Raw genomic sequence first — 13,555 nt, forward strand, 5'->3', positions numbered from 1 at the left:
ATCGCAGTTTTGATGGGCGCAGTTGATTGCTAAGGTCGGCATGTTAACAGTGTCATGGCAACATAATGCTAAGTGGAAATGCTGTTGATGAAGAAGTGACCTCAATGATTAACATCAGCGCTCCCAAATATTTTTGGCGCCAAGGACCGCTTTTACGTCGTTGGCATAGAAATACGACTTTACGGTTTTCATGGTCACGTTAATAATGTCAAGTGCCACAAAAAGCCTGCGTCGTATCTCTTGGTTCAAGTGGCGCATGTGAAAACATACATTTTCATACAGAATGGAAACGGCACTCTTATTCCCAGTATGAACGTTATTCATTTACATGCACGTGGCGCTTGCTGACAAATGGGACGAGAACAGACATTCTTTAATGTAAAGGCGGATCGCGACATAATGTTGCCACAAATTGTCATCCTCAATTTGAAAGCAATCGACTACCCGTTTATGGTAATTACTTTCACGTGCGGAGATCCTCCAAAGTCAAATATAAAACATTCCGTGCTGGTTGAATTTCAAGTTCTATCGTAAAAACATGTGAATTACAATTCTTCAATGCAGTAAAATGAAAAAGTTATCCAGAATCAGAATCAGAAATGCCTTTATTGTCATTGTACTCAAGTGTGCAACGAGATTAGAGAGCTCCCCTCTCCAGTGCAATACAACAATAATTCAGAAAAATATATAAATTGGATAAATACGAGAATAGAAAACTACCTTGCATACACTTTGTGACGTCATAGCCTGTAACGGAATAAACGGTTTGGCGAGTAGTCAGAACCATTGTAAAGATCCCTTATTATTTTTTTTATTTTTATTTTTTTTTTTCATTTTATTTTTTTTTTGTCATTGGAAAAAAAACAAAAATAATGTTGTGATCCAATACATTTGCTTAATAGCATATCGAAGCACATTTTCCAACATTTATTATTTATGGAAATTATTTGATTTTATTTGCGGTCACCTCCTAAAATCCACAAAAGCAATCAGTAGTATTTTTTTTTTTAGTGTATATTTGAAATGATACCAAAATGTTGTTCTGCCCTCAATTCACAGTTGTGGGTGGTTTGGAGCTGTAAAAAAAAAAAAAAAGTCGCCGGCTCACCATCAACACAGCAGAGAAGGTATATGAGGTAATTAAAGATATAAAACGTGTTCAAGTTCACAGTAAAGTCACAGCTGAAGAAATATTCTACTCGGCGTGTAGGCTTGCTGCCTTCCTGTGGGAAGCGTTAACGTGCTCCTCTGACAGGGGGTTGAATCCCCTCCTTTTCCCCGCCGAGAAAAATCTGCTGCGTTTCCAAACCACATCCATATAGTGACTGCACCTTTAATTGAGTCGGCGCAGAAAATTCCCCCAGTCGCTGTCATTTTAACGTTCGGAACTGACACACACTCACCAATTTTCAATGAATTGCCTTTCAATAGGCTAATATCGGCATAAAGGCAGATATGAGATGACCCGTCTTGGGGGTGGACAGATCAGAAGATTTTTTTTTTCCCTTGGCCAGGACTAAAGGGAATGCAAGATGAGATATGGTGAATATTAAGATTTCTACTGTCATAGCTCAGAAATTGGAAACTATTTATCCTGTGTTTAAAAGTGAGAAAGCTTCACCTCTTGGCTTGAAGGTATCGCGTGAGCTTTCTTTATTTGGGGCTGTGGCGCTCAAGTCCACATGTGGCGGCGTGTATGCCTCAAGCAGATAACAGAGTGAGCAACGGGCGTCTCAGGGGGGAAAAAAATGGTTGAATTCGTACGATTGCTTCCATGTGATTTTTAGATTTCAGCTTGCTCTGCAGCTCAACACGTCGAGGGTGGTGTGAACTCCTGCAAAGTAGTAGCGCTGCTGCTGCAATGACGTCAATGTCAGTGTAGCGCCCAAGGCTTAAATCACGCTCGTCACACCAAAATAAGTTTTAAGCCAACTGTTGCATTAGCGCGACTGTTGGATTCCTGTAAATCAATGTGTCATGACCACTCACCTGTTTTCCAAAAGCTGAGTCATGAGGAACTGCGATGTCATTTTCAGTTGACAAAGTGGCAAAATGGCCGCTCACTGAGAAGGCCACGGGTGGATTTTGCTACTCAACTCGTATTCCGTTGACGCAATATTAATCCGAATGCCGTGTTTAGACTAGTGGAGGCGCAACAAAACATATTATTGTGAGGAAAATTTTGGGTTGGACTTCCCCTTTAAGATTCAAGTGGCAACTCCAAAATGGACCGTTTTCAGCTTGAAATAGCGTTGTGGTTCGACTGGTTGAGAACGGCGATCATTCGACATCACAGGAATGTTTTTCTGGCAGAGAATCTGTGAGCTCTCCTTTCTTTCGTGCTAATATTCTTGAGCTGTGCCCAAATTGCTCATTCTTAATGCTTGACATGCACCAGCTGCAAGTCGCCCCCGCAGAAAGCCAAAGCGTTGAAGCCACTGTCTCCTTGGGCTTCCATGGCCTAAATTTACTCGGGCTTAGAACTTTAAGTTGAAACCCCGGGGAGCCCAGGAAACTGGTATAAATGAGGTTATCGTTTCTTTCGAGTACGTTTCATGTGGTCCGACGCTCGCTCCACAGATGCGGGCTCAAACCATCTGTCAGTGACCGTTGTTTTGCCAAATCACCACTCGGGTGGTGACGGAATGATTTTGCCGCATATTAGAATGATTTGACATGCTCTGTTTGCCTGTCTGCCGCATCCCGCTCCAGCATTGCCTTTTGACTCCGTCAAACCAAAATAAATGCTTAAGTAAAGTACCGCGCATGCATAAGCATCAGTAAATATCTCCTTCACAATTTGTGTCATTCTCCATTTTCAATGCAGCTCTAATGGGGAGTCAATTTGTCCTCATCTACATTTCTATCCATTATTCATGTTTTCTGCACACACAGCTTGCAGTTTCTCGCTTTTAGGCTATCTCTCATGTTAACTTTTTATTTCCCCCCCAGCTTCCCTTCTGCATTTCCTCTCAGCTCTGCTTTGAAGTTCTGGTGCAAGCCCAACGCCAGCTGCCTGAATAAGGTGAGAAATGTTTTTTTTCCCGCGTTTTTAAGTCAAATTCCAACTCATTGAACCTCGGAAAGAACCCACAAGTGGTCAAAGAGTTTTGTTTTGATTGGAACAACTTTACAGTTTATTTCCTGTCAGCCTTTTTTTGAACAAACGTTCACCGCGTGTGCGTTGAAACCGGAAATCGTGAGTGGGCGTGGTCAAAAGCGAATTGCATTTTTCAAAACAATACGTGTGTGCTCGTGAAACGATTGACAGCGCTCGACTACTTTTGCCACCTTTAAAGTCGACGTCTGAGCTGTTCATCGCCCCAAAAATACTCTTCAAGGGAACCCCGTCATTGAACATAATACATTGAAAGGGGCAATAAGATGAAACTTTAATGATCCCCGACGGGAGATTAGGCTGTTGAGTGTGGTCTAAAAATGTAGCAATGCAGTACAAGTAAAATAGGCTACAGAACACACACCCTCCCTCTCTTTGCAGATACGTACCGCGCATAAGTACACACTCATACATAATGATGTTGGCTTTCTCGGCCTTGTGTATCTCCTTACTTTCATCTGCGCTCAACAGAGCTCCTTTCCATTTCAAAGCTGAAACGACAACATCTCCACTCTCTTGCGGTGCCATCTGCGGCGGCATCAGGCCAGGTAGCGCTTGAAACGACAAAGACGGGCCGCACTTAGAACGCCTTGTAATGGCGACGCGTAGGGAGTGGATGAAAATACCATGAGAGAATTCGTGTTAGCCAGTGTTGAACGAAATTGGAGGAGCCGTACTTGCGTGTTTTGCTTGGATGTGAGGTAATATCAGAAGATTAATGTATGATCTGACTAACGTGAAGGTATATCGCAGCAGAGTTACCGTGTTTTTTGGGACGAGACGTCACAATTAGAATCTTTGAATTTTCTCAATGATCGACTGGTGCGAAATGGAAGTGGAACGACATTTGTGGTCGTTTCCCCCCCCCCGTTTCCTTATAGTGCGAAAAATATGGTTTTTTTGACTTGCTTTGACATGCTCGCACGTGAAAAATGCGAGTTAAGTGTGTATGTGACCCAAACGGCGATTATGTTTATGAATGTAGACGTTTGGCATTTGGAAGACAGCAAGAGACTTAAAAGTGTGTGCGTGTGCTGTAAGTGGGGTGATATGCGAGCGGAGGTGGCAAAGTGCAGTATAAGCCTGCCTGGCACTCTGCGGGGAATGAGGCGACACGTTCTCAGATAAACTACACTTGGATCAGCATATTGAAATTTATTATTTTTTTTTTTCAGAATTAGCGCTTTAAAAAAAGAAAAAACACATCTGCATACCGGGTGCATGTAAAGCAGAGTGCGAAAATAACAACTCCAGCAACTTAAATCCTTATTTATATTAATGCCCTTCCTCATTTATTTCTTCTGTACGTGTTTTGGCTTGATAAGCATTTGTTGTCCCGCACTAATGATGAAACCGAATTGCGCCGATGAATTAAATGGATCCGTGGGAGAGCAGTGGAACATGTGGGAGGGCATGAGATTAAAAGCAAGTGGAAGTATGGAAGAAGACAAGAGAGAGGGAATAGCGGAGTAGAGGGTATAAGAGAGAGTATTGCTGTGCAAGGTTGTTATTGAGGTGAGCCAAGGCTTTCAGAGATTATACTCACTGGTCACACATCAATCACCGGGGATTTAGAGTCAGGAACTCGAAGGTCTCTCGCTTCCTGCAGCTCGATCGCCGTAGTGACCCATTGGCGGTTTGGGCCTCATTAACCCGGCATGTTGTGACACTGGTTGCTAAGCCGCTTGGGCAGTGGCAGACAGCTGATAGATGATTCTGGTGGAAGTTTACTAAAAACTAGAGACTGCCATTTCTGGAGAAATTGCGTGTGAAGGCTGAGAAGTTGAATACTTTTTGGTGGAATGAGACTGAATGACATTAAATAATTTTGGATAAAACTGAATAACATTGAACAACTTTGAATCATACAGAATGACAATGAATGAAGTTTTAATTGGAGAAGGAAGTAGAAGGTAATGTTGACCACCATAATAATCTTTAAGACTGGCTTCCAGTATGACATATTTAACCATTTCTAATTAATTTGGTCACGTCCGCATCATTTTTGGTTGATGTGAGTAACTTCCGGTCCGCCTCCGGTCACTTCCGGAAATTATCATCATATATACGATATATACTGTGCCCGGTATTGCAATTGTGATGATTCACATGTCATGATTGGTCGTTAACTGAGCACTGATCAAATGTGATAAAATGGCCGCCCCCTTAGATGGCTAAAAACAGGTGGATTTTGCTGCTTAACTCATATTTCTCAAGCACAATATTTATCAGAATGCCATTTTTAGGCTTGTGAAAGCGCATAAAACATATTATTGCAATTTAAAAAAAATTTTTTTTTTTTTTAAGTGACTTCCCCTTTAATGCAACGCGTGTATTAAAATACACGGAGTGCAGATGAATGGTTTGTCTCCTTTTCAAGAATGAAATGAATGACGCAGACGAGCGCAACAGTAACAGTTTGAAGAGTGAATCACTGTGCTATAAAAACACCAAGGGCATTTGCTAATTCTTCGGCTTGCCTCTCAAGAGCCACAGAGAAGCTGTTTGAGTTTTGCACGAAGTTGCATTGCGCTGTTACCCGTCTCGCCCCTTTCCCTGTGCTGCAATGCTCGTCATTTTTGCGTGAGTTTGATGCACTTCCAAAAGCATGACGTCCAGTAGTCGGCCTGTGCAGCTCTAATTATTCTTACAATAATTTTTTTTTCTTGCCTTAAGTTCTGAAAAGCGTAGGCAATCAATTATGTTTTAGCAATCGAGTCATTGCATTTATAATATACAAGCGGACGCAAATGAGATTAAGAGGACACGGCTGTTAATAATAATTGGACTGTTGTTGACAATTTTATGAAAAGAAAGAAACGAGCGGATGATGATCTCCTTGCGTTCCGGTTAGTTATAGCTCCATTCGTCACAATTGAGAGAAGAAAAAAAAAGCTAACGACAGTAAACCATAGATTAGTCACTCTTTTTAATTTTTTTTGTACTTTTAAAAAAATTCAGATAAACTTTATTCGGCTCACAGTTCAATATTTTCTTGGCACACCGTCGCAAAGGTGCAACCCACCAATTAGCAGCGTCAGCCTCATGTTCTATTTTCCTTGACGCGTTTTGCACATGTGGCTAATCTGTCTGCGGTTGTCATAGTTGCTCTAATTCCAGAGTGCGATTTTTCTTCCCGTTTTTCTGGAAATTCAACGAGACACCCTTGTCACCACGTGCCGTCCGACATCTCATTAATATGGTTCGCGTTGCCGGAACTTCATTGGAAGTGACAACTGTAATGAACCTTGTGGGAGCCACCGTTCCGTTTGTATTAGTTTAGTGCAAACAATGAAAGCCTGTTAGACGGGACAGACGCTTTTGTGAAAACCTTTTTGTGATTTCTGTGTCTTAATATTTTGGATTAATAGACCACTTTGATGAACCAGCAAAATGCCGTTGAAATACTTTTTCTTTTTTGGAACGTCCTCAAGGTCATTCAAGTGTGAAAGGATTCATTTTCTGTATGTGGCTTTTTTCCTCTTACAAAAGAAGGTTTGGATCATGGAGGGGATGACTTGGCTTGACTTTAACCAGGAGTGTTGCGCGAGGAAGAATATTACCAGAGTAGTGAACCAATCTGCGTCAGACCACCTGTTTTCTCGGCGTCCGCCCGTTTGAAGTTCAAGTTGGCAAAGCACATCTGAATTAATGTGCCTTTCTGAATCGACTTTTATCTGTGGAGATGAACTCTTGATTAAAATGGGAGTTTCATCACCACTAATAGCAATTAGTTTTTCCTATCAGGCTTGCATCTTCAAAGGATGGATTTTTTTTTTAATTCCCTTATTGATTGACATTCTCTCAGCAGTCTGAATGTTTTTTCTTTTTTTTTTTTCTTTTTTGATGTTATGTAATGGTTTCCACTCAGACTGCTTCAGGGCAGAGACGCATTAAGCAAAACCTCGAGTTGTGCCAGGTAAACAATAAGTGACCCTTGAGAGTCTGAAAATGAAAATTTGCAAGAAAGACAACCAAAGATAAAAGCTAGAGGAATCATGAAAAAAAATAAATAAATAAACAAACAGTCGCTAGCTTCATGGAACATTCATCAGCTCATGCTAGCTCCAAGCTACAACACTTCCAACACTTTGTCCTTGCTATGCAACCGACTGTCACAACGATGTGCAGAAATCCACTTTTTAAAAAATCTACTTTTTAATTTCACTTTATCTCGGCGCCAGGAGTTTCCTCATAAGAGTTCTAGCGTGTTATTTGATCCGTCTGTTTTGACATTCGGGTTGGTGTGATCTCGAAACAAGATTGTGATTGTTATTGCAATTCTGTACTTAATTAACACAGTCCGTGGGGACATTATATTATGCATTTGTAATGGTGCCTTTTGATGCTAAGGCCGATTAAAAAATAAATAAATAAATAAATAAATAAATAAATAAATAAATAAAAAAAAATCTACAGAGACTGCTTCTGTTTTGCAGAGACATTCCAGCATTTGGGAGAAATATTTTGTTGCGGGTTTCTTCCCCTCATTTGTGAATCGTCGAACAGCTTTTGAAGTTTGACTCAAATTTTACTGTCCAGAAGACATGATTTAATTAGACTTATCGCCTGAGCAGATCACGCATCGCTTGACTGGTATTGATCGAACTTATCGGACTAGTTCTTGATATCAGCATTAAAACAAGTACATTCATCTGTGCATCCATTTTCCAAACCGCTCATCCTCACGAGGGTCGCAGGTGTGCTAGATCAGCCGTTTTTGGCCGAGAGGCAGGGTCCCACCCTGAACTGGTCGCCAGCCAATCGCAGTTTCACAAGTATAGCATATGAAAATCATTTTGCATGCATGCAAAGTTACATTCTCCAGACTCATGATTTATATTAGTGCAGGCGTGGGCAAACTACAGCCCAGGGGCCACATGAGGCCCGTTAAACGTTTTAATCCGGCCCGCCAAACTTGAAAAAAATTAAATGAATAAACCTCGTTAATGTTTTATTTTCTAAATAGTGTGGTTTTTCAAAGACTTATATGTTGTTGTAATGCTCTTGTTCATTTTCATTCCAACCTGAGAAGACTCCCCAGAGAAGCGCAGGGGGAACGTTGTCACGTTTGCCACTCTGAAGAATCTACTTTTATGTGACATGCAGATGCTGCTTTAAAACTCAACCCTAAAACTTTCAGCATTGATTTTGCCTTTTAGATGCTCAAGCTGTCTGTTCAGTAACCAAGGGTGAAGGCTTTGGAAATGAGCACTGATAACAAGACGGATAGTCCCTTTTGCCTGCTTTACTGTGAAGGGTATCGTGACCAAGAGAATTTAAAATGTTGACGTTTCTCAGCAAAGAGCAGTTTTACGTTTTAGCCTCAGGGCATCCTATATGGGCCGTGGCCCAGAGAAAGTGTTTGCGCATCTTTGATCTGCTCTTATATTAAGTTTAATCTTTTTAACCTGTATTTGTGGACGATGCTCTTAATTTCGGAGAATAGTCTTGTATATATATTCGATGATTCCAAAGACGACGCATTTTGTAGTGATTTTTATTTATTCTTTGTGGCCTTTCCTCCTTGAGCATAGACATTTTTATAAATCATTTGACAGTCTGGTGTAGCTAATGAACGTCAATCTTCTCTAATGTGAACCATTGCTGTAAATTGAACAGCTGTTCTGATATCCAGTTCCATAAACACTTTTTAGGATGCATTGTGGTTTCCAACTTGCATGTCAGCTAGTTGAAAAAACCAAAACTAAAACATTCAGGCAAACTGTACTTTTTTTTTCCTGTTTGCCTGAACGTTTTCTTCTTGGACAGTGTTCAAAGTGCTTTTGACCTTTGTACTTATTGAAGGGTAGAAGAAATAGACGATAGCACTCAGCTATTTGGCCAAGTGGTGAGAGATGATATTAACACTGTGAAGTGTCAGTCTAACATTCGTTGCGAGTAAACGCCCTCACAGCACCGGGCCCACCCAGACGCAGCTTTTAATAACGATGCAGGTTGGCACCTTTCACTTCAGCCTTTTGCCGGACAAATCACTTTTCCTGAAAGGTTAAAAGGGGGGAAAAAAGAGAGCCGCTCATTTCCTACCGACTGCTCCATTTTTTTATTTTATTTTTTTTTTTAGCTTCCATTTTGCTGCTTCTCAGACACGGAGCAAATCCTTATTATTTAGCACTCGCTCTTCTGCCTTTCCCTTTACCTTTTTTTTATTTATTTTTTTTGCACCGCAGTCTTAAAAACGTGGCTCGCTGGTGACCTAATTACTCTAAGTTGTCCCTCCCTGGTAGGATGTAGCCGGGTCCCTCCCGGGAGACTCAGCTTGCAGCACACAGACGATCCATCATTCTCTCCTGCCACCTCCCTCTCGTCACGTTTGTTACCGTCACGCAAACACGTATGCTTCCTTCCGGGCAAACACGCATACCTCCTCGTGCTCGCCCACAGATGGTCTCCAAAACACATACACAACAATAATAGGAAAATCTATTCACGTTTGGACAGACACTTGGATTTATTTCCCGTATATATGTAGCCGAAAATACTCCTACGCACTCTTGAGTACTGTTGCGTGAACATCGGCGGGCGTGTGACACACCTTGACAATTCTTCTTCTTTGTTTTGACAGGCTCATCACTCCCCCGCTCGTTGTTGGTATAATCCTGTCTGCATTTACCCACACTTCAATAATTAGAATGTGATGAAGGCAGCAAGTCAGTCATTCATTTGAATTGCGAAAAACTAAATAAATAAATGAAGCTACTCGGTATTTATCATTCGTGAATATTAAGCATGACAGAAGAAGAATACGTCGCTCTGAAGTTTTCTTACAAAATGTTGTTTCAGCAACACTCTATTTTCAATGAAGGACGTAAAACGTGAATTAAAAAAAGAATGCAATGATTTGCAAATCCTTTACAACCTGCATTCAATTGAGTACACCAAAAAAAATAGTAACATATTTTCCTGACTTTACGGCGCTATTTTTCTACTAGATTTTGAACCATGCGGCTAATACAATGGTGCTGCTTTTCTGTGGATTTTTCTTCCACCGGTAGGGGCGCTCTATAGTTCAGAAAATACGCTAAATAAATCTCTATTTTATTTTTTTTACTTTATTTTTTTATGTATTTATTTATTTTTTATTTAGTATTTTTTATTTTTTTTTTTAATTTATTTATTCTCTTGGGTCTGTTCTGTTTTAATTAGCAAAGTTGTTGCCGTGTTAAAAGGCACTGTTTTTAATATATCTTTTTGTGCATTCACGGTACAAAATCGTTCTGTACATGCAGTAAACAACTATATTTTTTCTCAACATTGAAAACTGCGGCTTGTATATCTGTTTTTCAATTTTTTGTCCAAAAACAAGTTACTGTGATTTATATTCAGGTGCGGGATCCAAATACAATAGATGTTTAAATGTTCCTACTGATGAATGGTACAAGTTTTTGCAAATATTCAGTAATTTTTCATTTGATATTCCCGGAAAGATTTGTAGGTACAGTATACAAGGTCCTGTCTGACAGCTGAATTTAAAACAGGAATGAATAAAAACCTAGTCATAGAGCCTCAGTGCAAGCATGTGACAGCCAGTGCAAGAATCCACTTCAAGTCAATAAACCCGAGCAGATTAATGGAGACCTCATCGCTAATCGCCGGGCATTAGTTTAATGATAGAAATGCTGAGGCAGGCTTCGATTGAGGTGAGCAACTGCTTTGCCCACTGGACCTCTCTCTAATGGATACAAAACAGGATTCCGGCTTCTATCCTTACCTCTAATTTGTTCTCTGTGTGTCACCGTCTCCCCTTCCGGCTGCTCAACTTTTTTCCGCCCCATGCCGATTCGCAGGGAGGTAGAAGCAGAAAGGTTATCAGCCCATCTGACAATCAAAGCCTTTCTAAAAAATAATAAAAAAAAAAAAAAAATACCAGCACCAAGCCTCATGCAGGAAACGTGCCTGGAGGCTGGATGGAAACGTGCGGAGGTTTAATGGACTTTATCCCCCCCACCACCCCGAACCCCCAATCGAGTCAAGGAAATTGTGAACGAAGGATTATCACTGCTTGCCGGCTTCACAACACGTGAGCATGTTCGGGTCCAGCATGGCACGATGACAACACTTGGCAGTGTCCGTCTGGAACACGGACAGCCCCAACGTGGGCTTGGAACCTGCCATCCCTTATTTTCTCGGCTTGGTGGCCGTCCAAGCAGGTTGGCTGTGGTTACCCTCCGATATGTCCAACTTGAAGCCCAATTTGAATCCAAGCAGCTGTAAATCTGAGGACCCTTTTGGACTTCCATGAATCCTTGATTGTGGATGTCCTGAAAGGATATGGAACGCGTCATTTATTGTGTGGATGTTCCAAAACAGTGTGTGTGTGTGTGTGTGTGTGTGTGTGTGGGTCCACCAATAAATCAATTTCCCCACATATCTTTGTCAGGATGGCGGCAGGAGCCTTTTCCGGCAGACTCCGGATGAGGAAAATGCGGATAAACGCCCACATGTCAATCGCAGGTTGACTGATTGAGGCCTTGAGCGAGGAATTGATTCCTCTGCATTTTCATTGGCCTGTAAAAAAATCAACACAATTATTAGCTCGTCTAAAAGTTGCCTTTTTATGAGTTGCTGTTCTTTACAAGCAACACGAACACGGAATGTGTCACGGCTGCAACAAAGCCTGGATGCGGCTTGCATCAAAGACAAGTTTGACACCCAACAAACTTCGCCAGCCCTGTTTTTGTCGAAAGCAATTATCACTGTGTGGGGGGGTGAAAAAAAAAAAGCTTTATACTTTACGCCATAAACTGGAGCTGCGTCGAATGATCTGATTGTGCCATATGGCCGTGCGGTATCACGGTGGAAAAGTTAGTGGCTTGTTTCTTTTGCACAAAGAAACAATCTTTTCTCACAAACAGTCTTCACGGAGGCACTTGAATGACTCGGAGGAAAATGTCATTATTAAACACGCAGCCTGTTCCGTATTAGCAGTGCAGTGAAGTCTCGCTTTGCCGTTTTATGAAAGAAACCAATTTCATCCGCAGTGATCCTCCTCCTTCAGTCGCTACCCGAAGCCGCCGACAATGAATGGAATATCAGTTTCCTGGCACGTTTTGCGTTTCATCCACAGTTCTTACAGGAGAAGGAATAGAGGAAATCCAATCCGAATGATTAAATGTTGTCTTTATTCTCGTCATCGTGTAACGTGTTCAGATTCTGAACGTGATGAAATCTTGTTAAAGGTACCGCGTTGCTATTCAGATTTTTACTGTATACTAAAATGGTCCAAAAATTGCCGAGTGACGGGATAATCATAATTAGCAAGCAAATTGGATGATTTGACTTTGTTGAGCATCAATATATGCCAACTTACTTATTTTTCACAAAACCGTAAAAACGTTTGCCTCCTAAGCCTAAAAGCTAATCGTTACATTAACAGTCAACAAAATCATAAAAATGTCTATGTGTGTGTGTAACATGAACGCAATATTGGCAGTACAACCCACTTGAAAAGAAGCTTTGAATCTCACTGGGACCACCAATACTGAAAACAGCGGGGAGTATTTTTGAAGAAGTCTCCTCACGCGGTGCCGCTGTCTAGCATCCTCATAATCCTCTCGACAACTTTTCAGCCGGGCTGGTTCTGCTGTTCTAAAAATTGTCGCATTTGCAAACCTTCTAAGTAATGGCTCCCGAAAGCGCCGATGATCTCTCCGCGGTACGCGTTTATGTTCTGTCTGTAAACAGCAACAAGGAGGGAGCGATGCCGAAAGCTGATTGGCTGAACGTCTCCTGCTGCGCGCTGTCTGAAAGGCGGACAATCATCTGATACCGACAAGAGCCTTTTGGCACGTTGCAAAACTTGTGCGCCACACAAATCACCGAGATGAAATGCGCTCCATTTAAACTTGCAGAAGCGCTTCATATTGTATAATCCCCCCCCCCCCACTCAAATAACTTCCCTGAATGGAAACGCTCACCAAATTAGCCGTCCGTTTTCCTTTTGTGTTTGGCGCACTAAGTCACGGCGCAATCTTCAAGTGTGCAAATGAGAGATTTGTGGGTGTCTGGCTGTCAAACAGCCGTGCGAGTGTGCGGGTGCGCGTTTGCATTTGTGTCACCGTGTTCCTTTCCGAACAGAAAGACAAAGAACTCACCGAGTCAATGCGGGGTTGGAGGCAATTGCTCCTATTTTCGGAGCGCCCTCGCTCGCGTGACACGCTCACGCCGCATAAAAGAAGATGGCTGACATTTAGCCATTATACTCCGCCAGTGTCTTTGTTCCTGGGAACTAATTGGTTGTGTTAACGGGGAGTTTAAAGACCGTGGGATATATGACACCTCTATGAAAACGGTGGAGAAAAAGAGGCTTTGGGATAAACGGTGCTTGCAGGTCCTTGACTCATTGACTGCCATTGACGGCTACAGATGTCGAATATCCATTTTTTAAAATTTTATTTAATTTTTTTTTACACGGCT

The 13,555-nt window shown here is 41.6% G+C and overlaps 1 long non-coding RNA gene across 1 annotated transcript in view; it reads left to right on the forward strand.

Moving 5' to 3' along the window:
• Positions 1 to 13,555, forward strand: part of LOC148316720 (uncharacterized) — a 55,779-nt gene that overhangs the window by 32,772 nt on the left and 9,452 nt on the right. The window contains exon 2 of the long non-coding RNA XR_015840101.1: positions 2,953 to 3,025. This is a non-coding gene — a long non-coding RNA (uncharacterized LOC148316720). The remainder of the gene's footprint in view (positions 1 to 2,952; positions 3,026 to 13,555) is intronic.

This window comes from Idiotropiscis lumnitzeri, chromosome 21 (genome assembly GCF_059441095.1).
Source record: "Idiotropiscis lumnitzeri isolate Australia: NSW breed Sydney's pygmy pipehorse chromosome 21, RoL_Ilum_1.0, whole genome shotgun sequence".
Lineage (NCBI taxonomy): Eukaryota > Metazoa > Chordata > Actinopteri > Syngnathiformes > Syngnathidae > Idiotropiscis > Idiotropiscis lumnitzeri.